General features: G+C 35.9%; 1 protein-coding gene and 7 non-coding genes across 8 annotated transcripts in view; 2 read left to right on the top strand and 6 right to left on the bottom strand.

The window, feature by feature from the left end:
* The window catches only part of LOC138713719 (serine-enriched protein), a 300,616-nt gene that overhangs the window by 195,121 nt on the left and 86,572 nt on the right, over positions 1-18,923 (top strand). The gene's annotated exons all lie outside the window — the stretch shown is intronic.
* TRNAL-AAG (transfer RNA leucine (anticodon AAG)) lies at positions 3,227-3,308 on the bottom strand. The gene has a single exon. It is a non-coding gene; the product is annotated as a tRNA-Leu (tRNA).
* TRNAL-UAG (transfer RNA leucine (anticodon UAG)) lies at positions 4,237-4,318 on the bottom strand. The gene has a single exon. It is a non-coding gene; the product is annotated as a tRNA-Leu (tRNA).
* Positions 5,475-5,556, bottom strand: TRNAL-UAG (transfer RNA leucine (anticodon UAG)). The gene has a single exon. It is a non-coding gene; the product is annotated as a tRNA-Leu (tRNA).
* TRNAL-AAG (transfer RNA leucine (anticodon AAG)) lies at positions 5,848-5,929 on the bottom strand. Its single transcript has one exon. It is a non-coding gene; the product is annotated as a tRNA-Leu (tRNA).
* On the bottom strand, positions 7,678-7,759 carry TRNAL-AAG (transfer RNA leucine (anticodon AAG)). The gene has a single exon. It is a non-coding gene; the product is annotated as a tRNA-Leu (tRNA).
* Positions 10,372-10,453, bottom strand: TRNAL-AAG (transfer RNA leucine (anticodon AAG)). Its single transcript has one exon. It is a non-coding gene; the product is annotated as a tRNA-Leu (tRNA).
* TRNAL-AAG (transfer RNA leucine (anticodon AAG)) lies at positions 11,854-11,935 on the top strand. The gene has a single exon. It is a non-coding gene; the product is annotated as a tRNA-Leu (tRNA).

Raw genomic sequence — 18,923 nt, 5'->3', positions numbered from 1 at the left:
ATTCATATAGATATCTGGAAACTAATATTACAATCATTAACAACGTAAGCGTAAATTAAGGAAATAAATATTAAGTAACTTGCCTTAATTACTTGCAAACCTATTGTTTATTGCTTCTAAAATGAACTTTTAGTTAATTCATACTACATATTTTCATTAGTTTAAATTTTTCTACTCTTTTCTTCCATTTTAACAGTTGGCATTGCAGACATTACGATTATTTTCTTCTAAAAATTAGGTCTTAAATTTTGTCATTTATGTGAAAGAATCGTCTTGTATTTTGAAAAAGAAATCTCTCAACGGCCATTGAAGTAATGGGCGAAAACTTACTGTAAATTTAGGTAGACTACAATTAACATGCTTATTTCCTCTTGCAGGTCTACTTCAGGGGTTCTCAAAGGTTGTGCCACGAAATTGCTTGCCTATGCCGCGAAAAAAATTACATTAACAGATAAAGCAGGCTTGTGTATTAAATATTTTCAACGTTAATTAATATTCTTAGAAAACTGCAAACATGTACTGTAACACAAACTGAACAATGACGAATGTTTTGTCAATAATTTTACACTATCGTTACAATCCATTGGGAAATGTGGACTTGTTTACTTTTGCACAATTGTCCAATGCGGGGAGGAATCACGGACAAACACACCCATAGTTCTTGGTCTACAGAAAGAAGTCATCCTCGTTTCTTATTTTTAATGTAGGTTAATGCCGAAAATCCCTGTTCGCACAGATTTGTTGTTGAAAACTGAAGTAACATGGATGTGACTTTTACTGTATGGACCAAACCAAAATAACATTGTTTTAAGAGGATCATCTACAAGCTATTTTATTATATCTCTGCCGGTGTGTGACCGGTAAATTTCAAATGGCTTATCTTAGTCGTGGGCATCAGAACATTAAAAGCATTGCAAACTTCTGTTATATCTCTCTTCCCCTCCTACCGCAAATGTGACGTTGCACAGAGGCAGAGATATATTACAAGACCTGTACAATATTTAATAATAATAATAATAATAATAATAATAATAATAATAATAATAATAATAATAATAATGATGATGATGATAATAATAATGATTTATTTAACCTGGCAGAGTTAAGGCCATACGGCCTTCTCTAACACTCAACCAGGAGTAAAAACTGCGTTACAAAAACACTACAAATTTACAAAGTACACTACAATTTTACACACAAAACTGAATAAGATAATAATAATAATAATAAAATGTAAACAACACGTAATAAGAAATCAGACATAATATATAACATACAGAAAGAAAGAAAAAAGCATAATAAAATGTGAACAGCAGGTCAAAATAAATGAGGCATACAAAGTATAAAAAATAAGACAATTATTGATAATAATAATAATAATAATAATGATAATGATAAAAATAAGAATAGTAATAATAATAATAATGATAATAATAATAATACTGATAGTAGTAATAAAATATTGCAGTACAAAGCATACAATGAATACAATATTTTTAAGTACACACAGTAAGGAAAATTATGATTATATATAGCTCAACTTATCACATTAGGGATATCCCATTATCGGAAAATATTTAAGGCATTTGATATCAAAGTTGGACAACTCCACGTTTGCTTTTTTTACAGGAGAGGCGAAAAACTAGGTCCTGACATTCTCATGGGTCATAAATATTTTTTCAGTCTCAAAATATGATTAAAATTAATATTCAGGTCGAAATTTAAGTTTAAAAAGTGGAGTTGTCCATCTCTGAAACTGAGTCATGGAGTTGTCTGTTTCTGAAACCAATGAAGCCACATTTAAAGTGGAGTTGTACTGTATGTTTTGAAACCAAAAGAAGCCATATTTAAAGTGAAATTGTCTACTTTTGAATCTAAGTCTTTTCTAACTCGTTTCAAAGCAAATTTACGTAAAACAGTACTTATTCATCCAGAAATCGATTATATAAACAATCATCCATGTTGAATTCGCGATGCGTTATGGGAAAAAGTGGTACGAATATGGGCTTCTTATTGGCTACTGAAGAAATTGTCCTAATTTGAAACCAAGCCACAGTGGAGTTGTCAACATTTTGATTCTAAAGCGCACAATTAAGTGCTATTTTCGCTCTGTTCTGTCCGTTTTTGAACCTAAGCAGTTCCAGAATCGCATTCAGCACACAAAACTCTGTGAGAAACAATCAAAATCTCGAAATCGCAAAAAAATGGAGTTGTCTAACTTTGATGCTATGCTCCTCATTTATCCCTTTGTGCTTCATGACTGGCCCACGAATTCACTAAACAATTCCCCCACTACAAATCGGCATGTAATGTTACTAATGTTAAAACTTTTTCACATGTTTAGCCAATTATACTTTATTTGCAATGATTTCATTTAAGGCCAGTTTAGATTCCAAGCGCACAATTAAGTGCTATTTTCGCTCTGTTCTGTCCGTTTTTGAACCTAAGCAGTTCCAGAATCGCATTCAGCACACAAAACTCTATGAGAAACAATCAAAATCTCGAAATCGCAAAAAATGGCGTTGTCTAACTTTGATGCTATGCTCCTCATTTATCCCTTTGTGCTTCATGACTGGCCCACGAATTCACTAAACAATTCCCCCACTACAAATCGGCATGTAATGTTACTAATGTTAAAACTTTTTCACATGTTTAGCCAATTATACTTTATTTGCAATGATTTCATTGAAGGCCAGTTTAGATTCCAAGCGCACAATTAAGTGCTATTTTCGCTCTGTTCTGTCCGTTTTTGAACCTAAGCAGTTCCAGAATCGCATTCAGCACACAAAACTCTATGAGAAACAATCAAAATCTCGAAATCGCAAAAAATGGAGTTGTCTAACTTTGATGCTATGCTCCTCATTTATCCCTTTGTGCTTCATGACTGGCCCACGAATTCACTAAACAATTCCCCCACTACAAATCGGCATGTAATGTTACTAATGTTAAAACTTTTTCACATGTTTAGCCAATTATACTTTATTTACAATGATTTCATTGAAGGCCAGTTTAGATTCCAAAAAGTTAAGGACTTCTAATGGTAAGATTAGGCATTCTGAAGCACAATAAAATTGTTACAATAATATTGATTTTACCTGAAACTTGAAAATGCATTATCGGTTTTGCCTTATTTCTTCATGAAACAATCGGCATTTATCCTAAAATTCGAAGTTTGATAATTTTATATTTAATGTTCACTTGCAATGGAGTCGTCACTTACAAAATATGGCAGCGGTGGGATTCGAACCCACGCCTCCGAAGAGACTGGTGCCTTAAACCAGCGCCTTAGACCGCTCGGCCACGCTACCCACTTGTGTGTTCTCTTTACCGACTCGAGTTCAAAAATATTGTATCTTATAGATGCCGTAATGCCTGTTTTAGAAGTACAAAAACCTTGCGTTTATTAATAGACATGTCTCACTTTGAAGTCTTGATATACAATTTGATATTATTTTATTTCTACGTTTTCATGGAGTATTCAAATCGATCTGAATACATTTTCCGTACTGAATACGATTCCTGTTTTCATGCAATTTTCGACAGGTATTGAAAACGATCCGAGTACGGAAGCTGTAGTTTCGAAAGTAGTTATGTTGGTTAACATGTCATCGACATATTAGCGTGTTGGTCACACTGTAGGCGTTAGCTATAAACAATGTTGCGTTTTCCAAATGAGGCGCATGAAAACTTAATATTCTGGCTGTTAATGAATGGTAATATTAGCTTTTAGGAAAACACGAAATATTATGTTTTACAACACTCTTTTTCAACATATAACCCGGGCCAGGTCGATGGCATTTAAGTGTGCTTAAATGCGACAGGCTCATGTCAGTAGATTTACTGGCATGTAAAAGAACTCTTGCGGGTCAAAATTCCGGCACATCCGGCGACGCTGATATAACCTCTGCAGTTGCGAGCGTCGTTAAATAAAACATAACATCAACATACATTTGCCCTCGCTGTTTGTAAAACAGCTGACACATCAAACAAATGACGATCGATCACGCGCTTAGCGTAAAGAGATCGTATTGAATACGATACCCGTTTTCATGGAACTTAATTCGAACTGAATACGATCCAATCCCACTTTCTAGTGTATCGACCTTGACACTGAGATCGAATTGAATCCCCGTTTTCATGAAGATTTCAATACAGTAAGTGTCTTCAGATCGATCTGAATATTCCATAAAAACGTAGTAAATGTTCGTTTGTCACCGATTATAAAAATTTAAAAATTGGCAGCGGTGGGATTCGAACCCACGCCTCCGAAGAGACTGGTGCCTAAAACCAGCGCCTTAGACCTCTCGGCCACGCTACCCACTTTTGTGTTTCTTTTACCCACTTGAGTTCAAAAATATTGTATCTTATAGATACCGTAATGCCTGTTTTCGAAGTATTTTTTTATTTATTTTTTTATTTTAGTAGGTTATTTTACGACGCTTTATCAGCATCTTAGGTTATGTAGCTTCTGAATGAGATGAAGGTGATAATGCCGGTGAAATGAGTCCGGGGTCCAACACCGAAAGTTACCTAGCATTTGCTCATATTGGGTTGAGGGAAAACCCCGGAAAAAACCTCAACCAGGTAACTTGCCCTTATCGGGAATCGAACCCGGGCCACCTGGTTTCGCGTTTTCGAAGTAAAAAAATTAGCTTTTATTAATAGACATGTCTCACTTTAAAGTCTTGATATGCAATTTGCTATTACAGTGGACTCTCCTAAGTTCGACTGAACAGGATTAAATTACATAAGTTAGGTCAGACACAACAGTGTTCATGAGTGAGATAGTTATATACAATAGAAGTAATTTAGAAGACAGTCTTCCTTAAGCTACGTTACGCGGTCGAACATCTGTACCAGCGTCGTGGTACTACCACTGAAGATGGAGGAGCATTCCTCCGAAACATGTCTGGTTTTTAACCGATTTTATTAATTTTATTCAATCATTAAAAAGTGTTCATATAACTGTAATAAATTACTTCTATTGTATATAACTATTCGACTGAACAGAATTGAAAGTTCAGTCCAATAAGGGTAGTGGGTGTGGCAGGTGAAATGAATACAAATTCATATTGGTTATCCATCAACGAATACAGTACTATACTTGCATTTGCTGCCCAACCCGAGACTTGTGTATGCGCTTCTAGTACCACAGTGGGTTTCAACAGTTCCGTCTCACAAACGGCCAATTCTCAAATAGAAAAAGAAGAGTTCATTAATTTTAAATTCAGTGATTAAATATGGATGTCCTATCAAAAAAGTATTCTGTTTCCTTTAACAAAAGTATCACTACAAGACACAGAACCAATTCCCATTCAAATGGCAAACCCATTTCTTAGTGCCCGTATAGAAGCGTGTCTAATTCTCCTACGTAAGCAGTCGAACTATAGGATGTCGAACTTGTTTTCTGTCAAACTTAAGAGCTTTCACTGTATTTTATATTCGTTTGTAGTGGAATCACCGCTTATAAAAATTGGCAGCGGTGGGATTCGAACCCACGCCTCCGAAGAGACTGGTGCCTAAAACTAGCGCCTTAGACCTCTCGGCCACGCTACCCACTTCTGTGTTTCTTTTACCCACTCGAGTTCAAAAATATTGTATCTTATAGATGCCGTAACGCCTGTTTTCGAAGTAAAAATGTAGCGTTTATTAATAGACATGTCTCACTTTGAAGTCTTGATATGCAATTTGATATTATAGTGGACTCTCCTAAGTTCGACTGAACAGAATTGAAAGTTCAGTCCAATAAAGGTAGTGGGTGTGGCAGGTGATCTTGTTTTCTGTCAAACTTAAGAGCTTTCATTGTATTTTATATACCTTTGTAGTGGAGTCACCGCTCATAAAAATTGGCAGCGGTGGGATTCGAACCCACGCCTCCGAAGAGACTGGTGCCTTAAACCAGCGCCTTAGACCGCTCGGCCACGCTACCCACATCTGTGGCCTCTTTAACCATTCGAGTTCAAAAATATTGTATCTTGTAGATGCCGTAATGCAGGGATGCAAAACTGAGCCCAAGTTGTGGCATACGTCACAAGCTGAATTATGTTATTCATCCCTTCCCTCAATACCACGAGTCATTCATATGATACTGTATAGCGGGTTTATATTCACTGAATATAGTGGTGGAATTTAATGCAGTGTCGTTCGGAAGATAGTTTTTGAGCAATGGGAAAATGAATACTTATAATTAGGCTTCGTATTCCAGCTACTTAAAGACTGAAGTTAAAGACACATTGGGTATATAGTACGCCGAACACAGGTAATGCAACGGATAAGGATGTAAACAAACAGGTCGTCATTGCGTGTTCGTGGAGTACAGTCAACTCCCGACATTCTGAAGCTATACTAGTAAACAAATGCTTGAGCCGTGATGTTCATTTTCGTCGTGATCTTTGCCGTGAATAATAACGTGCATTCTTAAGTTACGAAACTTGAACATATGCAGATGTCATTTGAAATGATTTTATATTGCAAGAAATTCTTTCAATAGTACATGACGTTATTATGATGTAGTAACAGATATTCCTATTGTCTGATATTTTTTTCGTGTTTCATTAGGATATTGGATGTTCCTTATCACTGAAAACCCACTCATTTTTTTTTTTGCAGGTACTTCTCTAGAAATTCCCTAAAATGCAGATTATCCAATTTATTAATTGGGGTGTTGGCACTGAACGTCATGGTAGGCTACACAAATCCATGCTAAACGTCGTTCGAGTTAATATCTTCATAATTTTCAGATTTTGATGGTACTGCTGTTTTTTAAGATTACGTTCAACACACTTTCTGTGTCTTTTGGTATTTCAGTGTCTTTCATTGTACTGGTTTTGTCACTCTTACGTTTATTACATAATTTATAATCCTCCAATTCCAAAACTGTCTACATCCATTCTTAACAATTTTCAGGAAACGCCAAAAACTGATAACTTTTCTCCTAATTGTTTGCAGTGTTCGTCATATTTGAAGCTTATTTATGGAAGGAAAGAGGAAAATTAGGCACAACATTCATTAGAAAATTGCTAGAGACATTTAGGTAGATGACGAAACCGCCATTATCTCAATTTAAAAAAAAATGGATTTAGACAGTTTTGGAATTGGACACATTAAATGTTGTCTATATTGACAGTGAAAATATTAGTTCAACTATTCTCAATAATGCCCTGCAATATTACACTATTGAGCGTCTTACCTAAGGCATTTTACCTCTGCAATGAACCTTCAATCAGCCACAAGGATGTAGTTATTTAAATAATACGACTAGTAAGAGCAGTGATCAATATGACTACTCAATATGACTGCGTCCCGGTTTTGACTTTCTAGAGGAAGAGGGCAAAGGATGGGTAACTATTTTGTATACGAACGTACCTGTGACGTCACATATACTTCGAATCAGACAACTTCATTCCAGTTTCTAGGTAGCTGAAATACGAAGCCTACTTATAATTTAAAACAATCACAAAGCGCGTGAGTTCTGCGTTTAGCTCTAGATACGTATGTGAGCAAATATTCTCGAAAGTGAACTTCAATAATAGCGACGATCGCTCTAAATTAAGTGGTTCCTGTTTTCCAAGTAAAACATTAGCATTTATTACATAGACATTTCTCACTTCGAAATCTTGATATGCAATCTGATATTATTTTATGGTTGCTTGTAATGGAGTCGTCACTTATAAAAATTGGCAGCGGTGGGATTCGAACCCACGCCTCCGAAGAGACTGGTGCCTTAAACCAGCGCCTTAGACCGCTCGGCCACGCTACCCACGTTTAGCCTCTTGACCAACGACGCCTGTGTTTCTCTCAACCACTTGAGTTATAAAGTGCTGTGTTGTAGGTGCCGTAATGGCTGTTTTCCAAGCATTCCTTTGGACTCGTTATCTTGTTCAACAGGATTACAAACACACAAGTACACTTGTGGAAACAATAAAGAAGGGGCCTTGCAGTACACCCTGACGGTGTAGTCCAAAATGTATTTATCTAGGCACTGGAGAGATTCTGACGTTTCTGTTATGGAACACATAGTAACATTTACTGTTAATACAAACTAGTGAAATACACACCATTCATAAAAAGTAGAGTTGAAAGAAACATATTTCTCTTTGAATACTTTCCGTGTAATTTAATATAATTGAGACAGTGAAATCAAAAACTCCCTAACTCCAATAAACCAGATTTACAGGAGAGAGAAAAAATTTATTATTTCTCTTACTAACTTTAAATATTATACATTTATCTATTAATAATGTGTAATAGTAATATGCGTTACAAGAGCGGTATGTTGAAGTTTTCATGTTCGAGGAAAAGTTTGAAAAAGCGAAACGTAGTTGAGCTTTTTTAATTTCCGAGAATTGAAAGAAAACATACCACTCGTGTATCGTACATTATTTTGTGCGAAGATCGTTTATTACATACCTGAAAGAGGAATTTCTAATTAGTTGCAATGAAATCTCCATCTTGGTTTCTGTTCAATGACGGCAATTTTGGAAAACAAAAATACCTATCTTCAACATTGTTGCTTTAAAATGTTTTCTGTGTTTACTATACTCCAGCAGGCCGTGATATACGTCTGTCTTTTTTTTCCCCCCAGTCTATAAATGCGAACTAAAAACAAACGGCTTCCTTAATGTTACTTGCATCACGAATGCAGTAACTTCAGTGGAGTTGTAGAGTTTACTTAATTTTTGCAAATATTTAAAAACAATAATTAACAATGCAATTTAGGTGAAATTGCAGTGGTAAGTTTCCAATTTATAATTATTACTATATTGAACGTCTCTAAAAATAATAGGTTAAAAGCCTAAAGCAGTAAAATGAATATGTCACTTAAGCGGTAAGAAGAGGGAAATTGTTATGTGTGTTCGGTTGGGAATACTGAATGTGGAATTTTAGACTTACCGCGGGTTGGTTTTGTGCTGAAACCAAGCAAATACGCACGATCTCGCACAAAATTACATTATTTATCAATTAAATACTCCAAAACCTAAATTTTTACATTATCTTACTCTACAATTTGAAATAAACACTGCTGGAGTTAGTGGTTTTCTGACTACCACAGTGTATGAATTAAGAAAAGTGAATAAATATGAGCCATGTGAAGAAAAAGATAAGTATATTATAATTCCCTTATGAAACATTGGAATATACTAGAAAATGGAAGTTTATTATTAAGATTAACATTGCTACATTTTTTTTAAATTTCAAATTTATGAGACAGAAAATCACAAATTACTATAAAGCACATCAAAATACACAAATAAAACCACAAACAATATTACATAGCGACCATAAGATAATATGAAATTACATATCAAGACTTGAAGCCATAACAAAATTACAAAACACCTCCACATATGCAGAACACATCACAAATGCTAACCACATCCACAGAGACATCAACACAGACATGGAAATACTACACATCCAACCTAAAAGCCAGAAACTAAACACACTAGAACAATATAAAATATACAGACACACGAACACACACCCCAACGAAATTCTCAACACACGACTCAATTTCAGAACACACAAACTCTTTGACTCTACATTATACCACACGAACACACCCTCACAGGAAACAAAACAAGAGGTGCCAAGACCAACAGCGACCAGTTCCGAAGATGACCCATAAATAGGTCGAAACATCTAAACAAGGTACGTTAGAATTTAACACAAGAAAGTCCTATCATACATATTCAGACGTGATACAGTGTTAAAAGTTGTGTAATCAAGATGTGTATTAAAATGTTAACACAGTCTCATTCATGTTACAGATTTTGTTTTTTTCTCTCACTCTCATGTTCTTCCTGTGCATCTAGATTCTAGATTATTACTGTCCGCAAACAGAGTTTGGTAATTCATCCTACTTTCCACAGAAATAAACTGCATTAAATTTTGCATGTCCTTTTGTTTTCTTCTTTCAATGGCAATGCTGAATTGTACTTTAGTTGACTGGGGAATGATGCATCTGCATTGGGTTTTCTGGAAGTTAATCGACTCGATATTGTTCCTTTAACAGTCTTACTTACATGGATTTTATAGATTTTTGTAACATTCTGAATACCATATCGTATCACATTACTCAGCTGGTTGAGCGATAGTGTTGCCACCTACCGGGAAATTAAGCTTGGAATGATAAAACTCTCTCATTCCATGGAGTAAGTGGAGTTCTGGCTTCCACGAGTTTTAAAACAGCCCCCAGAATGCAGATGAATGTCGAAATTAGTGTATTCTTGCCTTCTACGCATGCGGGACAAACTAAAAAGCACCATCCAGCCCAAAACTCAATTTTGTCAAAAATTGGAGTTAGTGGGTTTTTGATCTCCCTGTCTCAATTTCATGTTTACTTGTAATAGAGTCATCGTCTACAAAATATGGCAGCGGTGGGATTCGAACCCATGCCTCCGAAGAGACTGGTGCCTTAAACCAGCGCCTTAGACCGCTCGGCCACGCTACCACATGTGGGTCCACTTTTCAGTCACTTGAATTGCAATAGTTTTGTATCGTGTAGTTGCCGTAATATATTGAGAGCATCACGCCAGAAGGGCATATACAGTGAGGATCACAGTTTCTAAAAGTCTAATTTGGTCGTCTCTTCAGTGTTGCCAACTAATACCAGGTATCACCAAATAGGGAAAATTCACAATGCTACGCACTGAAATAATAATAATAATAATAATAATAATAATAATAATAATAATAATAATAATAATAACAATAATAATAATCAGCGCTTTTTTCAGTCGGAACGGTCCGGAACGCGTTCCGGTAAACTTTTTGCCATTACAAATTCCAACGAGATATATTTTATAAGCGAAATTGAAAATTAAAATTGCCGCCACTGCCGAGTCCAAGAGTTTACATTTTCTCATTATTATCGTTGGTGCAAAAGTAACTCATGCAATCTAGTGCTGCCATCTTCCGTTATTGATCCTGAAACTATAGCTCGAAATCGCAAAATTTCCGTTATGCTTAAAATCGATGAGCTCCGTTTGGAACTTATTGTAATATAAGGTATGTAGGCCTAATATTTTTAAACCTACGTTTTTGTTGTATAATGTGATCGAGTAATAGTGTTCCGGTAAACTTTTTTCCAGAAAAAAAGCACTGATGATGATGATAATAATAATAATAATAATAATAATAATAATAATAATAATAATAATAATGTCGTACTTATTTACCACATCTCATCTTTATGTTGCGAGGTGTTTTCTAAATGGTTCAATAAATTATGGAATAGTATATTTTCCTCCTGGACTTTTCGCATTATTATGTTGGCAGTTAGGATTAGTATGATCTAATATTAAAATTTATTTTGTCTGGCAACATGAAATTCATTGCTTTGACAAAACAGTTTACGTTTCACGAGACATAACCTAAAAATGTAGTTTGATCACGTGGCGTGGCTGTGATATTTATAGCCGTTTAATATTTGAACTGACTTTTGAAATACCCTATGCATGAATAGTTCAACTTATTCTTTCAACCTCTATCTACAAAACAAGACATCACGTTAGCAACGAAATTGCTTTCGCTAGTTTGTATTATTATTATTATTATTGTTGTTGTTATTATTATTATTATTATTATTATTATTATTATTATTATTATTATTATTATTATTATTATTATTATTATTAAGCAATAGATTAGTGTTTTCTAGGCTTAGTAGAGAGGTTAGAATATCTCCAGTGAGCGCCTTGATAAATACATTTTGGATGACACGGTTTTTTATTGTACACACACGTATAGCTACTTCTGTGTTTGTAATCCTGTTGAACGAGATAACGAGTCCAAAGGAATGCTTGGAAAACAGTCATTCTAATTTGAGTGGTTGAGCAAGTATCACGTATAGGTAGCGTGGCCGAGCGGTCTAAGGCGCTGGTTTAAGGCACCAGTCTCTTCGGAGGCGTGGGTTCGAATCCCACCGCTGCCATATTTTGTAAGCGACGACTCCATTATAAAAGATCATAAAATAATATGAAATTACATATCAAGACTTCAAAATGAGATAGCCTATGTATATTTCAAAGATATGATTACACTTCGGTTATCTTAATCGTAAATGAGGTAGCGAATTACAGTGTTATTTTTGGTCTAAAGTAAAAAATAATTTGAAATTACCATTAAAATGTGCATAGTATTAAAATATAATAATATTAAATACACTTAACAATCAGTTAAAATTCGTGTTAGCTAGACTTGTTTCAGAACTTTGCTGTCCTATCTTCATTTCTTCCTCATTAGGTTCATAAATAGTAGACATATTTATATTACTTACTTTATATACGATGGTAAAGCTCTGCTTTCCTTAATTATCAATGCCTTTTAAGGAACCCGCAGGTTCATTGCAGCCCTCACATAAGCCCGCCATCGGTCCCTATCCTGTGCAAGATTAATCCTGCCTCTATCAACATATCCCATTCCCCTCAAATCTATTTTAATATTATCCTCCCATCTGCGTCTCGGCCTCCCCAATGGTCTTTTTCCCACCGACCTCCCAACTAACACTCTATATGCATTTCTGGATTCGCTCAATCGTGCTACATGCCTGGCCCATCTTAAACGTCTGGATTTAATGTTCTAAATTATGTCAGGTGAAGAATACAATGCATGTAGTTCTGCGTTGTGTAACTTTCTCCATTCCCCTGTAACTTCATCGGCCCTCTTAGCCCCAAATATTTTCCTAAGAACTTTATTCTCAAACACCCTTAATCTCTGTTCCTCTCTCAAAGTGAGAGTCCAAGTTTCACAACCATACAGAACAACCGTAAATTCTAAGTTTCAGATTTTTTGACAGCAGACTAGATGACAAAAGCTTCTCAACCGAATAATAACAGCATTTTCCTTATTTATTCTGCGTTTAATTTCCTCCCGAATATCATTTATATTTGTTACTGTTGCTCCAAGATATTTGAATTTTTCCACCTCTTCGAAGGATAAATTTCCAATTTTTATATTCCATTTCTTTCAATATTCTCGTCACGAGACATAATCATATACTATACTAATTATTTATTACCTTGCTAATTATGTTCATGAATCAGTGACACCATTGAAAGAAATCATAGAACACACCTGTACACCTGCATCAACATATTAGTAATATTATAGTCAATAGTGGATATAGTGGAGTCGGTTAGGGCCATATTCATAGACATTCTTAGCGCGGGCTTCCGGTGGATGATCAGCGAACTAACGTTTTTCGTATTCATAAACCAGTGGTAGCGATATTATATTATATGAATCCTGCACAAGTAATCAGTCGATAGCCGGGGCTAGTTTAGCACGCTCGTAGCGCGGGCTAGCGAAATGTCTATGCATAGCACCCTTAGAGTCTTAACTCACATACTCCAAAAAGATGAACTATTGAGATACTGTTATATTCTCATGCGGTTATCTCCGTAGAACACGATTCAGAGGTTTATTTTTCACATTTCTTACATGATGCTTGTGTAAATAGGCGACAAACTTCCCGGTTTCTGTCAAAAGTCTTATGATCCACTGGATCTTGTGAGTTATGTTGTATAGCGCTTCTCGACCAATCACCGATCAGTATTTCCCTCCCGCTTCTCCATTTCTTCTGGTCTTGAATAGGGTTGTGGATGAGTATCTTGCATGCGCCTTGTTAAATATCAGTGAATTTAGCGGCTGTAGTTAAGCATTTTGTAAGCGTAATATTATGGAAGAGAACGTATCACCGTTTGGAGAGAGAGGATGACCACGGAAATGTATAGCAGCTCCAGAAATACCGAAAAGAAACCAGGCCAAATTAGCAAGGTTAATATTCTTTTCTGATTCTTCTTGGTTCCTACTGATGTATTGGTAAATTAAGCAGGGTCGAGTGTTTCATCACAATAAGTAGGCCTATGCCATTGATGGTGCCGTGAATAATAATCAATTGGACAATACTGAACATATGTGCGAATTGATGGAAGCAGATATTAATTTTGTGATATAAAGGAACATAGTAACGAAAATTTGAGTTTTGATAAAATGTATAATCAGTATTTCTTTTGTAGGTTGTAAATTGAGGGTTCGACTCAAATAAGAGGAGAACCCGCTTTTCTAAGAAAATTTAGTTTTTTTTTTCTCGTCTCTAGAATGTTGTGTCATAATTGCAGTAACTCTGGCAATAGCTTAGCCCACTGGAATTTAAATTTCCACAATAAATTGTCAGACTGTTTTGAGAATACCTAATTTCCCTATTCCAAGATTTGTGACTTATCCTTCTCTCTGACTGGACCCGCAAAATTGACTCATCTGAAGAATTTAATAATCGGATACCTATTCTTTTACATTGAATTTAAAAATATGCTTGAGGTAGGCCTAATGTTCTTGTGCAATATTTTAAATCCCACATGATCCCAACTGGTCACTTTCTAAACTCACATGTTCCAAACGGAGCACTCTCAGAACACTGATGATCCAAAGGTCGTTGTCAAAACTCATATGATTCATAATTTAAACTTTTACTACTGTATAAATAACTACGGTTACAAATGTGAATAGTAGTTAATGCTCGACCATGCCGAAATGTAGTAATTATACACCTGGTAGCAGCCCTTTAATGGACTTCATTAAAGTACACATATTCATTAAAGTTCAGGTGTTCCACCAATCAGAAAATACCATTGTAGCAATGAAAGCGCAAGTATCGATTATTCTCGGATATGCAATCGAAAGACAACTAGCGCGAGATTAGACAATATTAAACTCAGTCGAAAAAAGAGCACACAAATTAACATCAATTCACCGTCATCTTCCAGCCTTTCACAAAGCACATTCCCGCAAATTCATTTCACCAATTGCCGGACAAAATCAATATGGTCGAGCATAAAAAGTCGTATGAAACTTGACTATAATGGTAATTAAGACGCTCGTATGAAAATTATGAAACTCGCTTGCGCTCGTTTCATAAACATACTCGCGTCTTAATTACTACCATTATAGGCTCGTTGCATAATGTACTATTTTAATCATTGTTCTTTCATTGTTTACTGTTCATTGTGAAAAAAATGGGCTCCAAGTATTACAAATATGTTTTCCCTCATTTGTGAAAATTTTCATTTTTGGAACAAGTGATTTATGACTGTAACCGACTCAGTGGATATCTCGCCCCACTTTCCCTGTGGCGTAGGTCAGGCTTGGATATATTTTCGTCCAGTATACTGCTACATAATGGGCAGCCTCCTGAGAGCCGTAATTTCTGTGTGACTATAAACCAGTATGAGCGGACTTTTCACATTCATTATGTGTGTTAGGCCTACTTTAAGTTTGTGTTATGAAAGCACGAACAGACAGTGGGACTGTATCATTTTCGTAAAAAATACTTAATACGAGAAGCGTCTCTGTAACAAACAACTTCCAGAATCTTTCGAGTCTCCAGTTGGCTGTATGTAGGCCTATAACAGATTGTAAGCCGGTATGGTTATATGAAGGATAAAAAAGACAACCAACAAAATAAATGTAGGGAAAAGCATACTATAAAGAAAATGGGGAAGGAAAAAGTGATGGAACAGTAATAGGGTAAGGGAGAGAAGTATAATCCACCAACAACGCTAATTTCGTTTTTAAAGCCGAGCTAGGGAAGGTCTCAATTTCGAAGAAAGCGAATAACAGGGTGCCGTCCTTCCCTTTACGGGCCAACATGAAGCAGTTTCGTAAGATAACTTGCTTTGGTGTCCAGCTGGTAGAGCTACATAATGCAACTTCCTCCATGACATGCTTTTCCTAGAAAAAGGACAGTTTTGAATACTGATAAAAGAAGCGAATTTTTTTTATAAAAGAAAATGTTGTAGGCAAATATCTTCCAGGTAAAGTACAGGGACATCATTTTATTTTTACTAACATTTCTATTATTAACCTAGCTATACCTTTGGATCAATGGTAGAGAACCGGAAACACAGTTTGCTACACCCTTCCACGACTGGAGTTCGATGATACTGGCGTAAAATACAAACAACTCACTTTAGTAGATATAGGAGAGAAGAAAAGTAGTTCATCCATTTATGTAAACTAGGAAATATTACGATTTTGAGTTTGATAATTTTCATTAGGTTTTTCTTTAATCAAAATACAGTACAGAATTAACAATGAGTGTTTTTACTCACGAACTAAGCTGTCCATGCGGCCGTATTCATTATGCAGTGTATATTATACTGTCTACAGCACTACAGAGAATGAAGTTAAATTGAAAAATATAATATGGATATTTAAACACATATTTGAAAATGGTGGCCGTTCATTCGATACAGGCTTCAGTTATAATGTGCATATTATCACACTATAGACTATTATATCTAATTCCAATTACTAGTTTCGTCCTTCGTACTAGTAATTCATGTTGAAATAATTCTTTATCTACTCTATAAAAGAGTAGCTACCTTACGTACTGTAAATTAAATTTTCACTTCTGCCCGATTCGAAAAGATAAAGTTAATCAGACATGCTATCCAATGTCCGTCCAAGCGGTTATGTCGCAGGATCGTAGAAAGGGAGGAAATCACGTGACAGTTAATTACTTAACGAGGCCCTTTTATTTAAGTTATTTTGAACAGCCGTATAATATTACGTAGACATCCAATTCCTAACAGAAATTAATGTTCTCAGAAAAGAACTAAGACAGTCCAGCCACAAACCTTTACAGAGGGGCGAGCAGAAGCGGGTGGGGGAAACCGAGATGCAACGCAGGCTAATGGACGACAGTACCTGTGCGAAAATGATTCAATATTTGAAAGCTCTTTCGTCAGTGGAAAACGCGAACATATTTCTGGAACGTACTGTTCAGTATGACCGTAAGGCTACTATGACTGTATATGCGGTCTTGGTTCTGCGTGGAGGACGGTTGAACTTCATTAGTAGAAGGGATGGGAGTGAAATACATTCAAAAACTCAGGTACAATAAAAATTGAAGTAAAAATAAAATGATGTCCCTGTATTTTCATTTCTCTTTGACTATCTGTCTGTCTGTCTATCCGTCCGTCCGTCCATTCGTTCGTACGTTGATGTGCCCCTACCTCAGACCGTCCGTGACCCATAAGTAATGTCATTATTTCAGGGGATTATTCTTTGAGATATTTCAAACCAAGAAGTTTAATAAAATTTTGCCCGTTTTTGCTTCCTTATGCTTTCGATCGGAATAAATGTAACATTGTAAAATTCTGAGCCGTTTTCAAATCCACTAAAAAGTCTTGAAAGTTTGAATGTAATTATTTTTTAATTTTATAATGCATGATATACCATACTTTAAGACATCTTCCTGTTTCTTCTTAATTATCAATTAATTTTATTGGGTATATTTTTAGTAGGCCTATTAATAGTTAATGTCCCGCGCCGTGGCATCGTGGTCTAAGGCATCCTGCCTAGGACTCGCGTTACGGAATGCGCCCTGGTTCGAGTCCTCATGGGGGAAGAAATTTTCTCATGAAATTTCGGCCAGTGTCTGGGACCGGTGCCCACCCAGCATCGTGATGCACTTGGGGAGCTAAGATAGGTAGCGAAATCCGGTTGCAAATATCAGCTATAACGGCTGGGGGGATCATCGTGCTAACCACACGAGACCTCCATTCTGGTTGGATGATCGTCCACCTCTGCTTCGCCATATGGGCGTGAGGCCAGCAGCCGGCTGGTCGGTCTAGGCCCTTCACGAGCTGTAGCGCTACGGATTATCTTTATTATTATTATTATTATTATTATTATTATTATTATTATTATTATTATTATTATTATTATTATTATTATTATTATTAATAAAAATGACACTAATGTTTTAAATGACACTCTTCTAGAACAAGTAACAAGTTTTAAATAGCCTACCTAGGTACTCAGCTCAAGTATAAACATGAAAGTGACTGCAAATATAAACTCCCCATATTTCAGCAGCTGTGTGGCACAATAAACAGATATTTGAAAAATAAAGCAAGAAAAGAGACGCAAATTAAATTTTATAAAGTAATGGCAGTACCATCTTTGCTATTTGGATCAGAAACCTGGACGATGACTGCAGCTGACAGCAAAAAATTACAAGCCGCTGAAATGAAGTTTCTAAGGTTAGTCAAGGGGTGTACTATATCGGATAAAATTAGAAATGATAAAATAAGAGAAGAATTGATGATATTTTCGCTAAAAGAAAAAAATAAGAATTATAGAAATCAGTGGGCAGAACGTGTCAATAGAATGACACCAGAAAGAATCCCAAGAAGAATGATGAATTATAGACCTGGAGGAAGAAGACGTCCGGGAAGACCTAGGAAGCGATGGACGGATACACTATGAAGCCGGAACAGGCATATGCCTATTACTTGAATTGAAGAAGAAGAAGAAGAAGAAGAAGAAGAAGAAAAAGAAAAAGAAGAAGAAAAAGAAAAAGAAAAAGAAAAAGGAAAAGGAGAAGGGGAAGGGGAAGGAGAAGGAGAAGGAGAAGGAGAAGGAAGAGGAAAAATGAAGGAGGAGGAAGAAGAAGGAAGAAGGAGGAGGAAGAAGAAGGAGGAAGAAGGAGGAAGAAGAAGAAGAATTTAAGTTTGTTGCTGACTGTGATTAAAAAAAAAGTTAAAGCTGCGCCCAGGCTGTTGCCAACGCGTTTTTCCCTTAATTTCTCCGTAGTTGATCATAATTCAGATTATCAGTTCAGAAAGCAAAGAAGACTAACATTATGGCCTCCGACTTCTCGGCCAGAAATGCGAAATATGGATTTGAATCCCGATTCTCTAGAATACAATTTATTATCGTGTCTGGCGTCACATAGGCGGCGGATTTTTAAGAATGAGATTGTAGAATTTTTTTCAGAAATAAACTTTTGCTCTGTACGAAGGCAAAGCCCTGCTTTTCGACCGTATTTTCGTGTTACATCGTGCGGGAATTGCAGAAAACGCATGACGTCAAGGAAACTATATTGTTGCCGAGATGTGACAGACTGAAAGAAC

This window comes from Periplaneta americana, chromosome 14 (assembly GCF_040183065.1).
Source record: "Periplaneta americana isolate PAMFEO1 chromosome 14, P.americana_PAMFEO1_priV1, whole genome shotgun sequence".
In the NCBI taxonomy this organism is placed as follows: Eukaryota; Metazoa; Arthropoda; class Insecta; order Blattodea; family Blattidae; genus Periplaneta; species Periplaneta americana.
The sequence above is the reverse complement of the archived record's forward strand: the minus strand, read 5'-3'. Positions and strand labels throughout refer to the sequence as shown.